The 18,666-nt window shown below is 42.3% G+C and overlaps 1 long non-coding RNA gene across 1 annotated transcript in view; it reads right to left on the reverse strand.

Moving 5' to 3' along the window:
• The window catches only part of LOC142301594 (uncharacterized), a 50,122-nt gene extending 31,925 nt beyond the window's left edge, over positions 1 to 18,197 (reverse strand). The window contains exons 1-2 of the long non-coding RNA XR_012752839.1: positions 18,071 to 18,197; positions 15,026 to 15,209 (exon numbers count right to left, since the gene is read on the reverse strand). This is a non-coding gene — a long non-coding RNA (uncharacterized LOC142301594). The remainder of the gene's footprint in view (positions 1 to 15,025; positions 15,210 to 18,070) is intronic.
• Positions 18,198 to 18,666: the final 469 nt, after the last annotated feature.

Genomic DNA, 18,666 nt, shown 5'->3' on the forward strand with positions numbered 1-18,666 from the left:
AAACCTCTCCTGCATCCTCACCATAAAATTCACCATCAGAAGTATGCAAAATAACATCTAAATAAGCCTGATGCATTTTGGAAACAAGTCTTGTTGACTGATAAGATTAAAATAAAACTCTTTGGCCACAATGATCAAAGGTATGTGTGGAGAAAAAATGGCATAGAATTTCAGGAAAAGAACATATCGCCAACCATTAAGCATGGGGTGGATCATTCATGCTTTGGGATGGTGTTGCAGCCAATGGCATGGGGAACATTTCAAGGGTAGACAGAAGAATGGATTCAATGAAATTTAAAGAAATTATTGATGCAAACAGAATACCGTCTGTAAAAAAACTGAAGTTGAAAAGAGGATGGTTTCTACAAATGGATAATGATCCTAAACACGTCAAAATCCATAATGGACTACATCAAAAGGCGTAAGCTGAAAGTTTTACAATGGCCCTTACAATCCAGTGTTCTGAACATCATTGAAAATCTGTGGCTAGACCTCAAAAGAGCAGTGCATGCAAGACGACCCAGGAATGTCACATAAGTGGAAAACTTTTCCAAGAAAGAATGGATGAAAATCCCTCAAACAAGAATTGAAAGACTCTTGGCTGGCTACAAAAAATGTTTACAAATTGTGATACTTGCTAAAAGGGGTGCTACTAGGTACTAACCATACAGGGTGCCAAGCTTTTGCATCAGCCCATTTTCATTTTTTGTTATTTTAAAAATGTAAAAGATGATTTTTACAAAGAAAATGTGTCATCTTTAAATTGATACTTTTTAGATATTGTTTCATCTTCAACTGCCTAACTGTTCACAATAACAGTTTTGACCAGGGATGCCTAAAATATTGCATGCGACTGTAAGTGGAGTACAGATGATTGTAGTGAAAGGGTCAGCGCCTGTCTGCATCCCTGTGTGTCCTGCTTATCACAACAATCATCCGCAGCAGCTTAGTAAGACACAGGGGGTTGAACTTGATGGCTCTAAAGCGGGCTTTATACACTGCGATCTTGCTAGCGAGATCACAAGCGATCGTACCCGCCCCCGTCGGTTCTGCAACACGGGCATATCGCTGGCCATATCGCACAACCTCGCTTACCCCCATCACATGGACTTACCTGCCCTGTGACATCGCTCTGGCCGGCGACCCGCCTTTTTCCTAAGGGGGCGGGTCGTGCGGCGTCACACGGCAGCTGGCCAATAGAAGCGGAGGGGCGGAGATGAGCGGGATGTAAACATCCCGCCCACCTCCTTCCTTCCGCATAGCCGATGGACACAGGTAAAGAGATGTTCCTCGCTCCTGCGGTGTCACACACAGCGATGTGTGCTGCCGCAGGAATGAGTTACAACATCGCTAATGAGAGGAAAACGATTTTTTGTTTTAGGATGACCTCTCCGCAGCAAACAATTTTGGCCGCTTTTGCGATCGTTTAAGGTCGCACATAAGTGTTACACGCTGCGATATCGTTAATGACGCCGAATGTGCGTCACAAACAACGTGACCCCGATGATAATTCATTAACAATATCGTAGCGTGTAAACCCCACTTTAGTCTTAGGCAGGGGTGGGCAATTAATTTTCCCATGGGGTCGCATGAGAAATTGGGATGGTTTTAGAGGGCCGGACTAATATAATTAACTCAGTTTTACCCAATACTGTATACAGTATATATACTATCCCTTCATAAACAAACAGTAAGTTACGGACTGTGTGTGACCCCTCGTGGCCCTGCATGCACACACGCAGACATGTCCATTTTTTTCTCCAGCAGCACGGGTGTCACACGGATCGCACACTGATGTGATCTGTGTGACATCAGTGTGACAAATACCAGAGAAAACACGAGTCTTTTTAATAAAAAGATTTTCTATATTTACCTAACTCCAGCGCTGCTGTCTCTGGCTCTGCTGCCTCCCGCTCCTTATCGCCGGTAATTATACTCACGAATATTCACTGCAGTATATTCTGCACCTGTAATATACATCACTACACTCCTATATACTGCACCTGTAATATACATCACTACACTCCTATATACTGCACCTGTAATATACATCGCTACACTCCTATATACTGCACCTGTAATATACATCGCTACACTCCTATATACTGCACCTGTAATATACATCGCTACACTCCTATATACTGCACCTGTAATATACATCACTACACTCCTATATACTGCACCTGTAATATACATCACTACACTCCTATATACTGCACCTGTAATATACATCACTACACTCCTATATACTGCACCTGTAATATACATCACTACACTCCTATATACTGCACCTGTAATATACATCACTACACTCCTATATACTGCACCTGTAATATACATCACTACACTCCTATATACTGCACATGTAATATACATCGCTACACTCCTATATACTGCACCTGTAATATACATCGCTACACTCCTATATACTGCACCTGTAATATACATCGCTACACTCCTATATACTGCACCTGTAATATACATCACTACACTCCTATATACTGCACATGTAATATACATCACTACACTCCTATATACTGCACATGTAATATACATCACTACACTCCTATATACTGCACCTGTAATATACATCACTACACTCCTATATACTGCACATGTAATATACATCACTACACTCCTATATACTGCACATGTAATATACATCACTACACTCCTATATACTGCACATGTAATATACATCACTACACTCCTATATACTGCACCTGTAATATACATCACTACACTCCTATATACTGCACCTGTAATATACATCACTACACTCCTATATACTGCACCTGTAATATACATCACTACACTCCTATATACTGCACCTGTAATATACATCACTACACTCCTATATACTGCACCTGTAATATACATCACTACACTCCTATATACTGCACATGTAATATACATCACTACACTCCTATATACTGCACATGTAATATACATCACTACACTCCTATATACTGCACCTGTAATATACATCACTACACTCCTATATACTGCACATGTAATATACATCACTACACTCCTATATACTGCACATGTAATATACATCACTACACTCCTATATACTGCACATGTAATATACATCACTACACTCCTATATACTGCACCTGTAATATACATCACTACACTCCTATATACTGCACCTGTAATATACATCACTACACTCCTATATACTGCACCTGTAATATACATCACTACACTCCTATATACTGCACATGTAATATACATCACTACACTCCTATATACTGCACCTGTAATATACATCACTACACTCTTATATACTGCTCCTGTAATATACATCACTACACGCCTATATTCTGCACCTGTAATATACATCACTACATCCCCATATACATCACTAGACCCCTATATACTAAACCTGTAAAACTACATTCCCATATACTACATCACTACACCCAAATATTAATCACCAGTTACCCACCCTCCCTACCCCCATTGTCCCCTCAGGTTATTACTCACCTCTCCCTCCACAGGTACCTCCGTACGGGCCCCCGCCGAGAGGCTTCTTCTCTTGTACGGGCCCCCGCCACTGCTTTTCTTGTAGGGGCCCCGCCGCTGCTGTTCTTGTAGGGGCTCCGCCGCTGCTGTTCTTGTAGGGGCCCCGCCGCTGCTTCTCTCCGTACGGGCCCCGGCTTCTGCAGCTTCTTCTCCTGCCGGGCGGGAACTTTTCAAATGACACACACGCGCGCCTTACCGACGACATCAGGGCGCGCGTGTGTGTCACAGAGAAAGTTGCCGGGCAGGGAACAGAGGACAGATTCCTGCGTTCCGCTGCCTACACTGTGCGGTGCTGCAGGGTCTGTCCTCCGTTCCCTGCCCGGCACGCAGCGTGTGATGAGGGCAATCTGACCACGGGCCTTCCGGAGCCTGGAGCTCCGGACAACAGGTCAGATTGCCCTCATCACTGACCGGCCAGCAAGGACGCCCTGAGCCAGGCAGGCTGGTCACAGAGAGTAGGCGGGCCGGATGTGGCCCGCGGGCCGCCCCTTGCCCAGGTCTGGTCTTAGGGGTACTTTGCATGTTGCGACATCGCTACTGCGATATCGTCGGGGTCAAATCGAAAGTGACGCACATCCGGCGCCGGTAACGACGTCGTAACGTGTAAAGACTAGATGCGCCGATAAACTATCGCAAAAGCGTCATAAATCGGTGATCTGTGTAGTGTCAGACATTTTTATAATGTTGCAGCAAAATGAGATACGATGTTGTTCCTCGTTCCTGTGGCAGCATACATCGCTGTGTGTAAAGCCGCAGGAGCGAGGAACATCTCCTTACCGCCTCCACCGCCAATGCGGAAGGAAGGAGGTGAGCGGGATGTTTACGTCACACTCATCTCCGCCCCTCCGCTTCTATTGCCCGCCTGCCGTGTGACGTCGCTGTGACGCTGCACGACAGGCCCCCTTAGGAAGGAGGCGGGTCGCCGGCCAGAGCGACGTCACAGGGCAGGTAAGTGCATGTGAAGCTGCCATAGCAATAATATTCGCTACGGCAGCTATCACAAGATATCGCATGTGCGACGGGGGCGGGTACTATCGCGCTCGGCATCGCTATCATCGGCTAGCGATGTCGCAACGTGCAAAGTACCCCTAAGTCCATCTTCAATCTTAAACACTATGAAACTATGAGACCTTTTTACTGCCATCATTTGTACTCCAAATAAGCACATACTGATATGAATGCAGCTAAAGACAGGTAAATGGACTGGATAAATAAAAGGGGTTTTTTTTGACACTCTGTACACATTTAGCTGCAGCACACATCGGGTAATTAACCCGATGTGTGCTGTAACTAGGAGAGCAGGGAGCCAGCGCTCAGTGTGCGCTGCTCCCTGCTCTCTGCACGTGCGGTGGTAACCAAGGTAAATATCGGGTTGGTTACCCGATATTTACCTTAGTTACCAAGCGCAGCATCTTCCACGCAGCGCTGGGGGCTTGTCACTGGTTGCTGGTGAGCTCACCAGCAACTCGTGTAGCCACGCTCCAGCGATCCCTGCCAGGTCAGGTTGCTGGTGGGATCGCTGGAGCGTCGCAGTGTGACATCTCACCAGCAACCTCCTAGCAACTTACCAGCGATCCCTATCGTTGTTGGGATCGCTGGTAAGTTGCTTAGTGTGACGGTACCTTTACATGCAATTCTTTTTATACTAATTAAGATAAGTTCCCCAATAAAGTGATTAGCAAATTGTATAATGTTTCATGCTGGACAAAACTATAGAAAAAAAAAGTTCTATTCTTTGAATTAGATTTATTATAGTAAATGGTATAATTCAAGGTTGTCTTTACAGGGTATTAGTTAACTAATGGAACAAAAATTAGAACTTCACTATAACTAACACTATGACATATGTCAGTCTGAGTTTTAGCAACTGATTCTTTTTGCCTGCAATAAAATCATCGTTTTTAGCGGTATATCGCCTCCTGTAAAAATTGAGTTCACTTCTGATAACAGTGTATTGTCTGATGATAGAATGATCAGATTAATGATCATTCAGATCCATTACGTATTCATTGACCGAAATATACAGTCCAGCAAACGAGTGCCGATCAACTTGTATATAGTTGATCGGTGCTTGTTGCTTGTTTACAGGCCAAAATCTGTCCATCTATTCTAAATAGTCCTATAGATGTTAGAAAAGATTTGCTAGGTTTATAATTCACAGAAAAATAAAAATGAAGATTCCATATGAACACATTATTAGTTAACTATATGTTTACTTAAATCTGTATATGATAATCCTCCAACTAGTGACCTGTCCCTATGGATTTAAAGGGAAACAGTCACCTGGTTTTTCCTATATAACCTTCACCCATCATCTTGCAGTCATCTTTAAAGAACTGTAAACGCTATCAGAGCACAGCTTCCCAGCATAGCCAAGAAAACGCCTCTTATAATTGTTCTAATGCCAATCGAGACAGTCCATTGGGTATCTCTGTACTGTGCTCGGTGCCTCCTCTGACCCCCACTTACCATCTCTCCAGCCTTGATTGACGTCGCAGCTAGAGATGGGCGAACCTGATTTCAAGGAGTCCAGACGGACTTAAAAAAAAAAAAGTCTGGTTCGGAACCAGACCACTCTTTATTACCACTCACATTACCACCCACCAGAGGTGCCAAGTCACCCACAGCGTAGCATGACCCTGCAACTCTGAACAGTGGTAAAGTTGTTGGTGTCACCGCTCTTCAGAGGCACCAGGTCTCACACAGTGCAGCATGACCTGGAGTTGCCTGGTAGCAAAGTCTATGCAGTGTCAGAATGATGCTCCATAGACTTTGTTCATAGGATTTGCTGTGGACTATGTCGGACTACCTGGGATTTTTTTTCTTCTTTTTATAACTAAAATGATGAACGAGGGTAAGTGTCTTGTTTTATTTCAGTGTTTGTATGTTTGTTTGTTTTCCAGATATCATTTTTTGGACTCAGGAAGTGTTTACTAAAATAAATTATTTTTTTCCGTGTGTCTTTTTTTGGATTAATGGGTAATAATGAGGGTGTCTGATACCCAGTCAAGATAAAGCAGACAGCTGGGGGCTGGTATTCTCAGGTTGGGGAGGTCCATGATTATTGGGTCCCATCAGCCTAAAAATACAGCCCGCAGCTACCGCAGAAATTTTGCATCAATTAGATGTGCCAATTCCGATGCTTTACCCTGCTTATCCCGATTGCCCTGGTGCGGTGGCAATTGGGATATTATAAGGGATTAATGACAGCTGTGATTTGTCAAAAAATCAGAGCTGCCATCAATCCCGAGTTTAGTAATAGGGAGGGATCTATGAGGCCTCTCAATACTAACCCTGTAAGTCAAAAGAAAATAACCACAACACACAGAGAAAAATCTGCTCTAATCCTTATTTTGCCTCCCTTTAACTTTTTTTTTTTCAATTTGAACCTGAACCGTAACTTGGACTTCCCTGAGAAGTCCATGTTTGGGGTCAGTGCACAGTCTGGTATGGACCCCAAACTTTACAGTTCGGGTTCGCCTATCACTAGCTGCAGCTTGTTGTACCTACGCAAACCTTGTTCTCCACTGAACATGTGCACAGGTTGAACACACTCTGTGGAAAACGTAGCAGACATTAGTGAAAACAGGAGGATAGCGATTGTGCGGATAGAGGAAGCGCTGAGCACAGTCTGGAGACGGCTACACTAGATGGTGCCGATTAGCATACATGACAGGAAGATGTGAGGACACTGAAAGGTCAGTGCATAGAAGAAAGAAAGAGAACAGGCACATTTGTTCAGTGAAAAGATATAATGTTTCATCTTTATTTCCTCATGTGCAGCAATACAAAAAATAAACTATAAAATCAATCACTTGAGTCTGCTTGAAAGAAACACATTTCAAACATCAGTTGTTTGTGTAGCTTGAAGTCAGTGTATGCTCTTATATATTGGGAAAACCCAGTGACTGGTTCCTTTAAAGCTAACATGGCGCCATTAGATTATTTCAGTTCTTCTAACAAAAGACGAAGAAAATAAAGAATATAATAATAATAATCATAATGTCATGTTAAAACTCTTAAGGTCCCTCATACCACCCCCCACCCCAACTAGCACAGAGATGAAGGTCACTATGCGACACTATCTGATCTGCCTGAGAGTTAGGTATTTATGATCAGGGGGGATGGAGCAGCTGTTGGCAAAATCTGTGCACACAAAAACGTCTCTTTGTTCTTTTAAGTAGAAAAGCTATTATCACAGTTTTTTAGGTGCCACGTTAATGCTAGAAAAATGAAAAGCATATTGTCAGAATCACAGCAAAGCACTGAACTCAGAGCACCGTTTGGCTTTGCTAGGTGATTGCCAGTATTGCGACAAATGGTTATGGCCAATAAAATCCTGCTAGATTATTATTATTATTATTTATTTATAGAGCACCATTGATTCCATGGTGCTGTACATGAGAAGAGGGGGTTACATACAGAACACATATACAAGTTACAATAGACAGACTAGTACAGAGGGAAGAGGGCCCTGCCCTTGCGGGCTTACATTCTATAGGATTTTGGGGAGGAGACAGTAGGTGGGGTGGGGGTGGGGAGGCAGCTCCGCACGGTGGTGGGGCGGCAGCTCCGCACGGTGGTGGGGCGGCAGCTAGATGAGTTGTGTTTGGTATCTATGCGAATGAAAAATTGAGATATAAAATATGATGCTAATATCTCTCACCTGTGTGGCCCAGGGGCAAAGATATGCAAAAAACTAGAATTAACTAATTTTTCTGACCCCTCGGCACATCCCACAAGGTATCGTAAAATGAGTTCACAGATGGGAGGGTGAGCTTAGGTCATAAAAGTCAGAAGACCATTTTTGGCCTTCGTCAGTACAGGAGGGCATACCTAAGTGGTGGTGCTGTCCGCTTCTCTACTATCTTCTACTGGAGCCCACCCCTCCCTAAATTCGGACGTCACATCTATGGCACGAGTTTAGCATGTTTCATGCTGATCCCTTTTATTTTTATGTAATTGTCTACACTGTGTTTGTATTGTTCCCCTTTTGTAATATCTTGTATATTTTATAAACATTGCATATATTCGGATTAAATATAAAAAATGTAATTGTTCCTCCTGCTCTATATACGAATCCGAAGAGCCTTTTATTATCTGTAACAGGTGTCCGGACTACCTATGGAACGTCCGGTGGTGTCAGCGAAATTATTGTTGTGTAGGATTATTGGGGAGCTACCAGTAAGGGGTACCGAGTTGTGTATGTATATAAACATAATGGATATATATATATATATATATATATATATATATACATATATATACACATACACAGTATGTGTATGTATATATATATATATATATATATATATATTCCATTATCGGGAATTGTTGATATATATACCCATATTACATATTACATATTACCCATGCTGGGAGACCTTCAATATTTGGTATTAGTAGCCCAACAGCCTCATTTACTTATTGTTCGGCAGTACCAAAATTGACCTGCTGACAATGGAGGCGCTAGAGCGCAGTCTGATCATGACAAATTGGTGAACAGCAGGTGGATCTTGCGAGACCCCCACCCGGCTGTTTGTGACACATAATAATATGAAATATAATAATTTCTGAAAAATTAGGTATTCTATATATGTGTCAAAAGAAATACTGACAGGTTGGAAAACTTACATGAAAACAAACACAAGACATTTATTAATAGCAATGCAGTGAGTTATAATTATTTATTTTTTATTCTTCCAACATTAACAGGTTAATCCCAGCAAATCTTCACCACAGACAGAAGAGCAAGGTTACCAAAATGCAGCTTACACTGAGACCCCGGGTGAGGAGAGTCCAGGCCAACATGAAACAAAGCTACTTTCAAATAAGACAGATGGTCAGACTGCAAAGCAGCAAAGAAGGATGCCAGCAGTGGCGGTGATTTCACCAGGGAACCAATGTATTGGAAAGTCTCCATGTAGGAAAACACAGGAGTTACCGGGTAAGTTCTATACCATACAGTCCTATATACACATATATCCGTACGAGCAGCCATGCGTAAGGGAGTGGTCTTCATTTTATCATATATGTTGGGGACATAATTTTGTGGAGCTTACTAATACATATTACAGGTTTTCTCCTGTAATAATGCGTGCAGCTATATGTCTTCTTTCTCCCAGCTTTTCTATGAGCAGTGGTTTTCAATTGGAGACGTTTGATGGTCTCATCATATGAGCCTTCAGCAGCAGACATTTTGAGAACAGGTGACAAGTGAGTGCTCCTTAGAAAATATTAATGAGCCACTTTTTGAACCCAGACTGTAATACTGATGCGAGTGCCCCTTATAAAGTAATCATCCCCAAATGCCATTTATAAAGTAAAAATGCGCCTTAATAAGTACAGTACTAATGCGAACACTGACCCATTAAGATATTTTATCTTGACAAGTAATAATTCCCCCTCAAAAAGTAATAATTCTCAGAGCACTCCTTTAAGAATTAATATTTCCCTAGGTTATTGACTTACAAAATACATAATAATAAATCATCATTACAGGTTATTCTCATAATAATATAATTTAGAAAAAAAAAATCTAAAACGCAAATATCCATCTCAGAGCTCGGTCAAAAGATGGCTGCATCCAGTCTCTCCACATCACAAGCCTGAATTGCAGGACAAAGAAATAATCATGTGACATGATGACCATCTTTAAGGCAATGAGTAAGCAGTGTTCTATATTGATGCGGATATACTAAGTGCGGACATATTTCAAATCACCTCTGATATGGTGTATTGTTTCTGTACTGTTTAAAGAATAATGCCCTTTAGATTATTTTTTTCTATTTAAGTAACATGTATTCTTTAATAAAGGTACAATTTTATGGTTATTTAATGGGTAATATTTCTCCAGTGCCTTATTTAAAGAGTATATCTGGGACTTTAAAAAAAAAAAAAAGCGCCCAAGCATTTAAGCATTAACAGGCAGGTAGTTGCTACCTACCTGCCTATTGTGCCCATAGTCACAGACCGCTCCTGTCAGCGATTCAGCTGCTTGCACTGACATTGTGTCAACAGAGCCGTAGCTTCTCATCTGCTCTGCTCTGCAGACGGGGTGGGACAGCTAACATCATGCTGATTGACAGCTGACTCCTGCAATTAGGCAGTGAGGAGCCAGCTGTCAATCAGCATGATGTTGGCTGTCCCACCATGTCTATGAACAGAGCGGAAAAGAAGCCTATGCTTGGTTGTGGAAGCCATTGTATCACCAGCAGGAGCTGTCTGATCCTTATTTGTGCCGACAAAGAACAGCGGCGGGCACAACAGGCAGGTAGATAGTAACTACTTGCCTGTTGATGCCTAGGCATATTTTTATTTTAAAGTCCTGGGTATACTCTTTTACTGCCGCAAAAAAATGAACAATACAATCAAGTCCCCCCCAAAAAAAAGAATAATGCCCTCTCAGTGTCTGTTTGTTTCCCTATATTGATTAATATTACTTTCAATCTAAATTTACAGCTACCTATCTCCAACAGGCAACAGCCAAGTTCTCTTTTATGCGAGTTGCATCCAAGCATAAGCGGAGTGACGTTTTGGCGTCATCGCACTTCCTGTACTCATTGGAGAGTGACAGGACTTTAACATCATAACTTTCTGCTCTACCAAAGGTTGTTTATGGTATTAGCAACCTTTGGGGGTGGTGCTCATTGAAGAATCTGGGTTGTCCCCACTGTACAAGTGGGCCTAGGCAATGGCCCCCACTAGGATCTTGACTCCCATTAAATACACTTCTGAGAAGACTCTATAATACTTATAAGCACCACAAAATCATGTCTCCAACACATTTGTTAAAGAAGATAAAGTGTAGATTCCCTTTAAGATCTGGTTTAGTAATGTAATGCTGGGTACAGATTTATCCACTTTCTATAGCGACTTTCTTTCATGTATATCTGCCCTATAAATCCCAACCCTTTCATTTTCTGTAGCTGAGCCTTTGAATAGAATGCACTGTACCCACCAGGAGGCCACAGTAACCATGGAACCTCAATCCAAGAAAGTGGGGATTGCCCAGGCTATGATGGAAGAAGGGGACAGCAGCCAAGTGAGGCCTCTACTAGTAGACGACAACAATAGCAGTGTACAAACTACCAGTGACCAATATGTTGAAGACAACCAAGAGTTGACAGAAAAACAGGATGGAGCAGGAATGTGGCCCGATCCCCCCTTACCCTCCAGACTACCCATTGTGGTTGAAGTGAATGAAGAAGTGGTAGACACGGATAGAGAACGGATTCATCATCCACAGATGGGCAGTGAGATCATTACTCCTGGCTCACTTATGCAGTTACTAGAAGACTCTATTGAATGTTAACCCCTTTATGCCTTGGTATCATATTTCCCTTTCAGTTTTGTGGAAATATTCTTTTAGTATCGAAAATAACTGATGTATAGAGGGTTCTCAGAGATCGGTTTGCTGTTTACTTATCAGAAACTGCACCATTACTGTCCATAGGTTGGCTGTGTTTGGTATTGCAGAACAGCATCATCACATTATCAGGGATAAGCTGTAAAGCTGGTGTCACACTAAACGACAGCGACAACGACGTCGCTGTTACGTCACCATTTTCGGTGACGTAACAGCGACCTTGTAAGTCGCTGTTATGATCGCTGCTTAGCTGTCAAACACAGCAGAAGCAGCGATCATAAGGTCGCTGTGCTACATGTTCAGAGAGCAGGGAGCCGCGCTTAGCGCTGGCTCTTTGCTCTCCTGCAGCACACATCGGGTTAATTAACCTGATGTGTGCTGCAGCTACATGTCACAGTTCAGAGAGCAGGGAGCCGCGCTTAGCGCTGGCTCCTTGCTCTCCTGCAGCACACATCGGGTTAATTAACCCGATGTGTGCTGCAGCTACATGTCACAGTGCAGAGAGCAGGGAGCCGCGCGCACTGCTTAGCGCTGGCTCCTTGCTCTCCTTGCTACAGTATGCATCGGGTTAATTACCCGATGCGTACTGCAGCCACATGTCACAGTGCAGGAGCCGGCACTGGCAGCAAGAGCGGAGGCTGGTAACCAGCGTAAACATCGGGTAACCAGGGAAAGGTCTTCCCTTGGTTACCCGATGTTTACGCTGGTTACAGCTTACCGCAGCTGCCAGTGCCGGCTCCTGATCGCTTCATTTCGTCGCTCTCTCGCTGTCACACACAGCGATGTGTGTGTCACAGCGGGAGAGTGACGACCAAAAAATGAAGCTGGACATTCAGCAACGACCGGCGACCTCACAGCAGGGGCCAGGTCGTTGCTGGATGTCACACACAGCGACAGCGACGGGACGTCGCTGCAACGTCACAGAAAATGGTGACGTAGCAGCGACGTCGTTGTCGTCGTCGTTATGTGTGACACCAGCTTAACACTCAACAAAGTCCATACGCGACTGTTGAACCTTTGGGAAAAGCCAACTCCTTTAACACTAGCCAATGGCTAAGCGGACATCTGCATTACAATAACAGCATTGGTTTCCTTAACCTCGTATATGGACGTCCATGCAGAGACCACCTGTAGAGCATGCGAGCGCACTTACACCTTGTTTTAGCCGAAAATTGTGAGTTACTTCAGTGTTAACAATTCACGTGCCAGATAAAGCAATGTTTTGTGGAAATAAGCGCCTGTTTGATTAGCTTTTACTGTTCTAAGTCCAGCTGAGAAAAATGAAGCCTTGTAGTAAATGATAATGGCGAGTATTCTATTATATTCATTATCTTAGTGATATTTTTTTTACCAGTGAATCCCATTTATTTATTTATTTAGTACCTGTTTTTTAAGTACTAGTGCTAAGAAATTATTTTCAGTCCTTCTACGAGGTAAGCCTTCCCTATCATACCATTCATGAGGTTTCAGAGTTTAACTCTAAATATCACTATCATTAAATCTATGTGGTGACTGGAAGTCCATGAAGAATCGGCCACTTTTTCTAAAATTCGTGGGTTGGAACTGGCATTGGTGATATCAGTATGAGTGCACACACAGATGGATACCTAAAACCACCTTTATTATCCCAGCTAACTATCATACCTAACAACAGTATTTACCACAGCCTACATGTGTGATCTGCCCATCATCCAGTCTAGTTTAGCCAGGAATTATCACCTTAATGACCAAGGAAGATACATCAGTAATGAGAAGAGGGTAGCTCTTGCGGCATTACACATACAGTACAGACCAAAAGTTTGGACACACCTTCTCATCTCTAGAACAACTGTTAAGAGGAGACTTTGTGTAGCAGGCCTTCATGGTAAAATAGCTGCTAGGAAACCACTGCTAAGGACAGGCAACAAGCAGAAGAGACTTGTTTGGGCTAAAGAACACAAGGAATGGACATTAGACCAGTGGAAATCTGTGCTTTGATCTGATGAGTCCAAATTTGAGATCTTTGGATCCAACCACCGTGTCTTTGTAGAAAAGGTGAACGGATGGACTCTACATGGCTGGTTCTCACCGTGAAGCATGGAGGAGGAGGTGTGATGGTGTGGGGGTGCTTTGCTGGTGACACTGTTGGGGATTTATTCAAAATTGAAGGCATACTGAACCAGCATGGCTACCACAGCATCTTGCAGCGGCATGCTATTCCGTCCGGTTTGCGTTTAGTTGGACCATCATTTATTTTTCAACAGGACAATGACCCCAAACACACCTCCAATCTGTGTAAGGGCTATTTGACTAAGAAGGAGAGTGATAGGGTGCTTCGACAGATGACCTGGTTTCCACAGTCACCAGACCTGAACCCAATCGAGATGGTTTGGGGTGAGCTGGACCGCAGAGTGAAGGCAAAAGGGCCAACAAGTGCTAAGCATCTCTGGGAACTCCTTCAAGACTGTTGGAAAACCATTTCCAGTGACTACCTCTTGAAGCTCATCAAGAGAATGCCAAGAGTGTGCAAAGCAGTAATCAAAGCAAAAGGTGGCTACTTTGAAGAACCTAGAAGATAGAAGATATATTTTCAGTTGTTTCACACTTTTTTTAAGTATTTCATTGCACATGTGTTAATTCATAGTTTTGATGCCTTCAATGTGAATCTACAATTTTCAGAGTCCTGAAAATAAAGAAAACTCTTTGAATGAGAAGGTGTGTCCAAACTTTTGGTCTGTACTATAGATCCACCATAATGAGCCTGCGAGTACTGCCCAACATTCCCACAAAATAGAGAAGTAACACACTGACCAATGAAAGGTCAATGGTGATGTTCACATGAACGTTTTTACACATGGAGCTGTGGGAAATAAAATAAAATCACACCATGCTATAAACTCAATGGGTGCATATAAAAAAACAAAACACACAATATTCATATGGCATCAATTCTATATAGACCTATTGCCATTATTAACATTGAATACTGTATTTGGACTAATATTTTTTAAATTATTGATATTCAAAACTAATGCCATACAGATGGTACACGGATATAGAAAAACGGACATATGGAAGGCATATGGGTTGCATGCAGAAAAGAAAACTAGTCTTTTTTTCTGGATGAAAACGAACAATTTCACTTACGCTTTTCTGAATCCATCAAAATGCATAGGCAGACTCCCACCACAGCTGATTAGATGCCTTGGTGACGTGAAGGGTTTAACAAAGGACCTTAGGCCTGCCAACAATATCTATGATATACACCACTGAACGACTATGCATTCCATAGCACTATACAAGCAATTAAGGGATCTCTGTTTCTAGTAACCTGTTGAGACAACAAAAAAAGCAAAGAAATAAAAGTCCTTTTTTAAGTAAAAACTTTTATTTTTTAGAAATATGACCATATAAAATATTACGCATTTACTGTTACTGCAAACATAATGACATGTAATAGACATAAATTATTATTTTGGCAGATACATTTTTTTTTCTGTTTCCCTCACCAAAAAAGTAAAATATTAGTCAATAAATTTTGTGTAACCAAAATGGTACCAAGAAAGACTAAAAATAAACCAGCAAAAAACAGATCTCTATCAGGCTGCAAGAAAAAATGTATGGTTCTAGAGAAACACAAAAAAAAAATAAGTTTACAAATTTTAATAAACGTTGTAGGGGGTGCTGCTGTCACTCACCCTGCTTCTATCACCACCCTCAAATTAATGAATATTCGGGATCAGCACTGGTGTCCCACACACTGATTTTATCCAGACCCCCTGATGATGATTTGTTTCAGGGAAAGAGAATGCAATGTTAGAATCAGTGACTGTGCCGCCGGCGGTGAATGAAGATGGGGTCACGTCTCGATCCCCTCTACTGAGCCAGAATGTCATCAGGGGATGGCGGGGACAGAATCTATGGTAAGTGACCGTAGCGCTACCCCCTAATGATGACCGCAGCACCATCTACTATTCCTGTCCACAGCGCCACCCAATAATGATGACCGTAGGGCTACCTCTAATGATTTCCTGTTTCAGTAGGGGTGATAGACACTGCAGATAAGTGAGTGCAGCCGGCAGTGAATGAAGATGGGGTCACTTCTCGATCCCCTCTACTGAGCCATGATGTCATCAGGAGATGGCGGGGACAGAAGCTGTGGTAAGTGACCGCAGCGCCACCCCCTAATGATGACCACACGCCCCTGTTTAAGAAGGGGTGAGAGAAACACTGCAGATACAGCAAGTGAGTGCAGCCGCAGTCTCCTGTGATGTCCCATTTGAGATGTCACAGGAAGTAAAGTAAATAAAAGAACCAATGTATAGTGCTATCCTTTATTCAAACAAATACAAAAGCTGTGTCGGGCAGGCACTATACCCCAGTCCTCCAACGTCGTTTCGCATGAACACGCTTTCTCAAGGCCCCATATCTTCCACATACCTGATCTGGAGATGGATCGTTTACCTGAGGTGGTTTAGTCTTGTGTAGTTGCTAATAACTGGAGCCGGTAGTGTCGGTGAGAGATCTACTTTCTACTAAAGTAGATAGCAAATAGCAGGATAGTGAGAAATGCAGGGAATTTAATAACAAAGCTAATGAGAAAAGTAGTTAGGGCTTAAAGATAGGTATTTATACAGGGCTTTACAGATACTGGACCACCTCTATGACTAAACATATTTGGTAGCACTGCATTAATACCGGCTCGTAGACTGATGTACACCATGTCAGCTTTACAAAGAGTACCATAAAAATCAAGCCCTCACACAGCTACATTAATGGGAAAATAAAATTATCATGGCTCTTTAAGGCTATGTGCCCACGGGACTCTGTATCTGCGGATTTTTCTGCATCAAAATCCGCAGCTTTCCCCCGGAATCCGCACCCTTTCATAGGTGCGGATTTGATGCGGATTTTGCGATTTTTTTTTTAATTGAATTGAATAGGCAAAATCCGCACGAAAATCCGCAACAATAATTGACATGCTGCAGATTTTTCCGCACGAAAATCCGCACGATTTCCGCTGCGGAAAAATCCGCAGCGTGGGCACAGCATTTCCCAAATGCCATAGAAATGGCTGGGGAGTAGCTGTGCTGCAGATTTCTGGAAAATCCGCGGCTTTTCCGCGAGAAATCCGCGGCAAAATCCGCGCATTTTCCGCAGCGTGGGCACATAGCCTTAATGTGACAATGAAAAAAAATGACTATGAATTGACTGTCACTGGGGGTTAACAATGTTGCTTGACACTCCTATCTGGCAATTTTTTAATTTTAATGGCAGTATTCTGAAAATGACATGGTTACTACAATATATTAAATACTACATTGTAATAGCAAACAACTGCTATAATGTAATATTAATACAGTACCAATAAAATATGTAATTTCCCTTACCTCTAGGCGTGTTATCTAATAATATCCTATTTTGTGTTATGTACTGTTGATGTAAGTGGATTTTTTTTTTACCATGAATAAATATTTTCTCATTAAATATAAAAATAAAAGCCCTTTTGTCAGAATTTTGATATATTTTTTTTACCATTATGGTTTGGGCATGACATGCAATGGAAAAATTATAAATGGTCCGCCATATATACAGTATATGCCATAGAAGCACTCAGGTATATACATGGTATAGGTTATTCTGGTATATAGATATGTTAAAAAAAACATAGGTTGGTCTTTGCAAAACTGTATTGAAAAGCATACGAAATATATTCCAAAATTGGCATACGTCTTGCGAAGTCTATTTTTGACTATACAATAAAAAGTTCACACCAGTGTTACAATGCCATAGTTAGGCTGCATTTACACTGCAAGATAGCCGTGAACGAGCATTGGTAAAGACGCTTGTTTCACAATTATCTTGCCGTGTAAACAAGCTGTAGATCACCCAGTGAATAAGGGAAACGCTTGCTCATCAGGTGAAGTTATCTATTGTGCAGCACTAAAGATCATCGTTCTCGGCAGCGCATCATCCTCTGTAAACAAGACTTGCACTGGCAGCTTTTGCACACTATCATAGATGGCTTAGTGCGCGTCCTTTACTTTCATTTGCCTGTAAGGTTTGCTGATCAGTGATTATTTAGTGCCACCGGTTGTTCCATGTAAACAGGCACTTAAGGGGAACCACGGGCAAAATGAATCAGACATCTATGTTTCAGAGAAAAAAGTTGAGAAAGAAAAGAATACTCACTGGGGTTAATGTCTGCCAGCTTCTCCTTGCCTGGCACTGTCGATTGACAGATCTCCCTTTATTTGTATATAAGGAAAGAGCTGTCCATAAGTGATGGCAAACGCTCAAAACTGTGTCTGTGCTATCATTTGCAGATTCCAGGTCTATTGTACCGCTGTCTTGTCCCACCTGCAATAATGATCAAGATCAGACATGAAACTGAAACCATACATTTAACCCTTTAGATGCAGCTGTCAATGCCCACCGTGGCACCAAAGTGATTAGATTGATAGAAGGACTTTTCTCTGCCACTTCATCAATCCCTTGTTTACCTCAAACAATACCTTGTTTAAGCTCATTTATAATTTAAAGAGGTTGTCCACTACTTTAACATTGATGGCTTATCCTTAAAATAGGTTATCGATTTTTGATTGTCTGGAGACTGAAACCAGGCACCCCGCCGATCAGCTGTTCTCGGTGCCAGTGGCCGGGTATTGCAGATCTGCCTCCCTTTCAGATCAATAGGAGGCAGATGTGCAGTACCCTGCCACAGTCACTATCAGAAGACAGGGCAGCTCCAGATCTGAGCATTTCTGGCTGCAAGAACAATTGATCGG

The sequence above is a fragment of the Anomaloglossus baeobatrachus genome, chromosome 4 (genome assembly GCF_048569485.1).
Source record: "Anomaloglossus baeobatrachus isolate aAnoBae1 chromosome 4, aAnoBae1.hap1, whole genome shotgun sequence".
NCBI lineage: Eukaryota > Metazoa > Chordata > Amphibia > Anura > Aromobatidae > Anomaloglossus > Anomaloglossus baeobatrachus.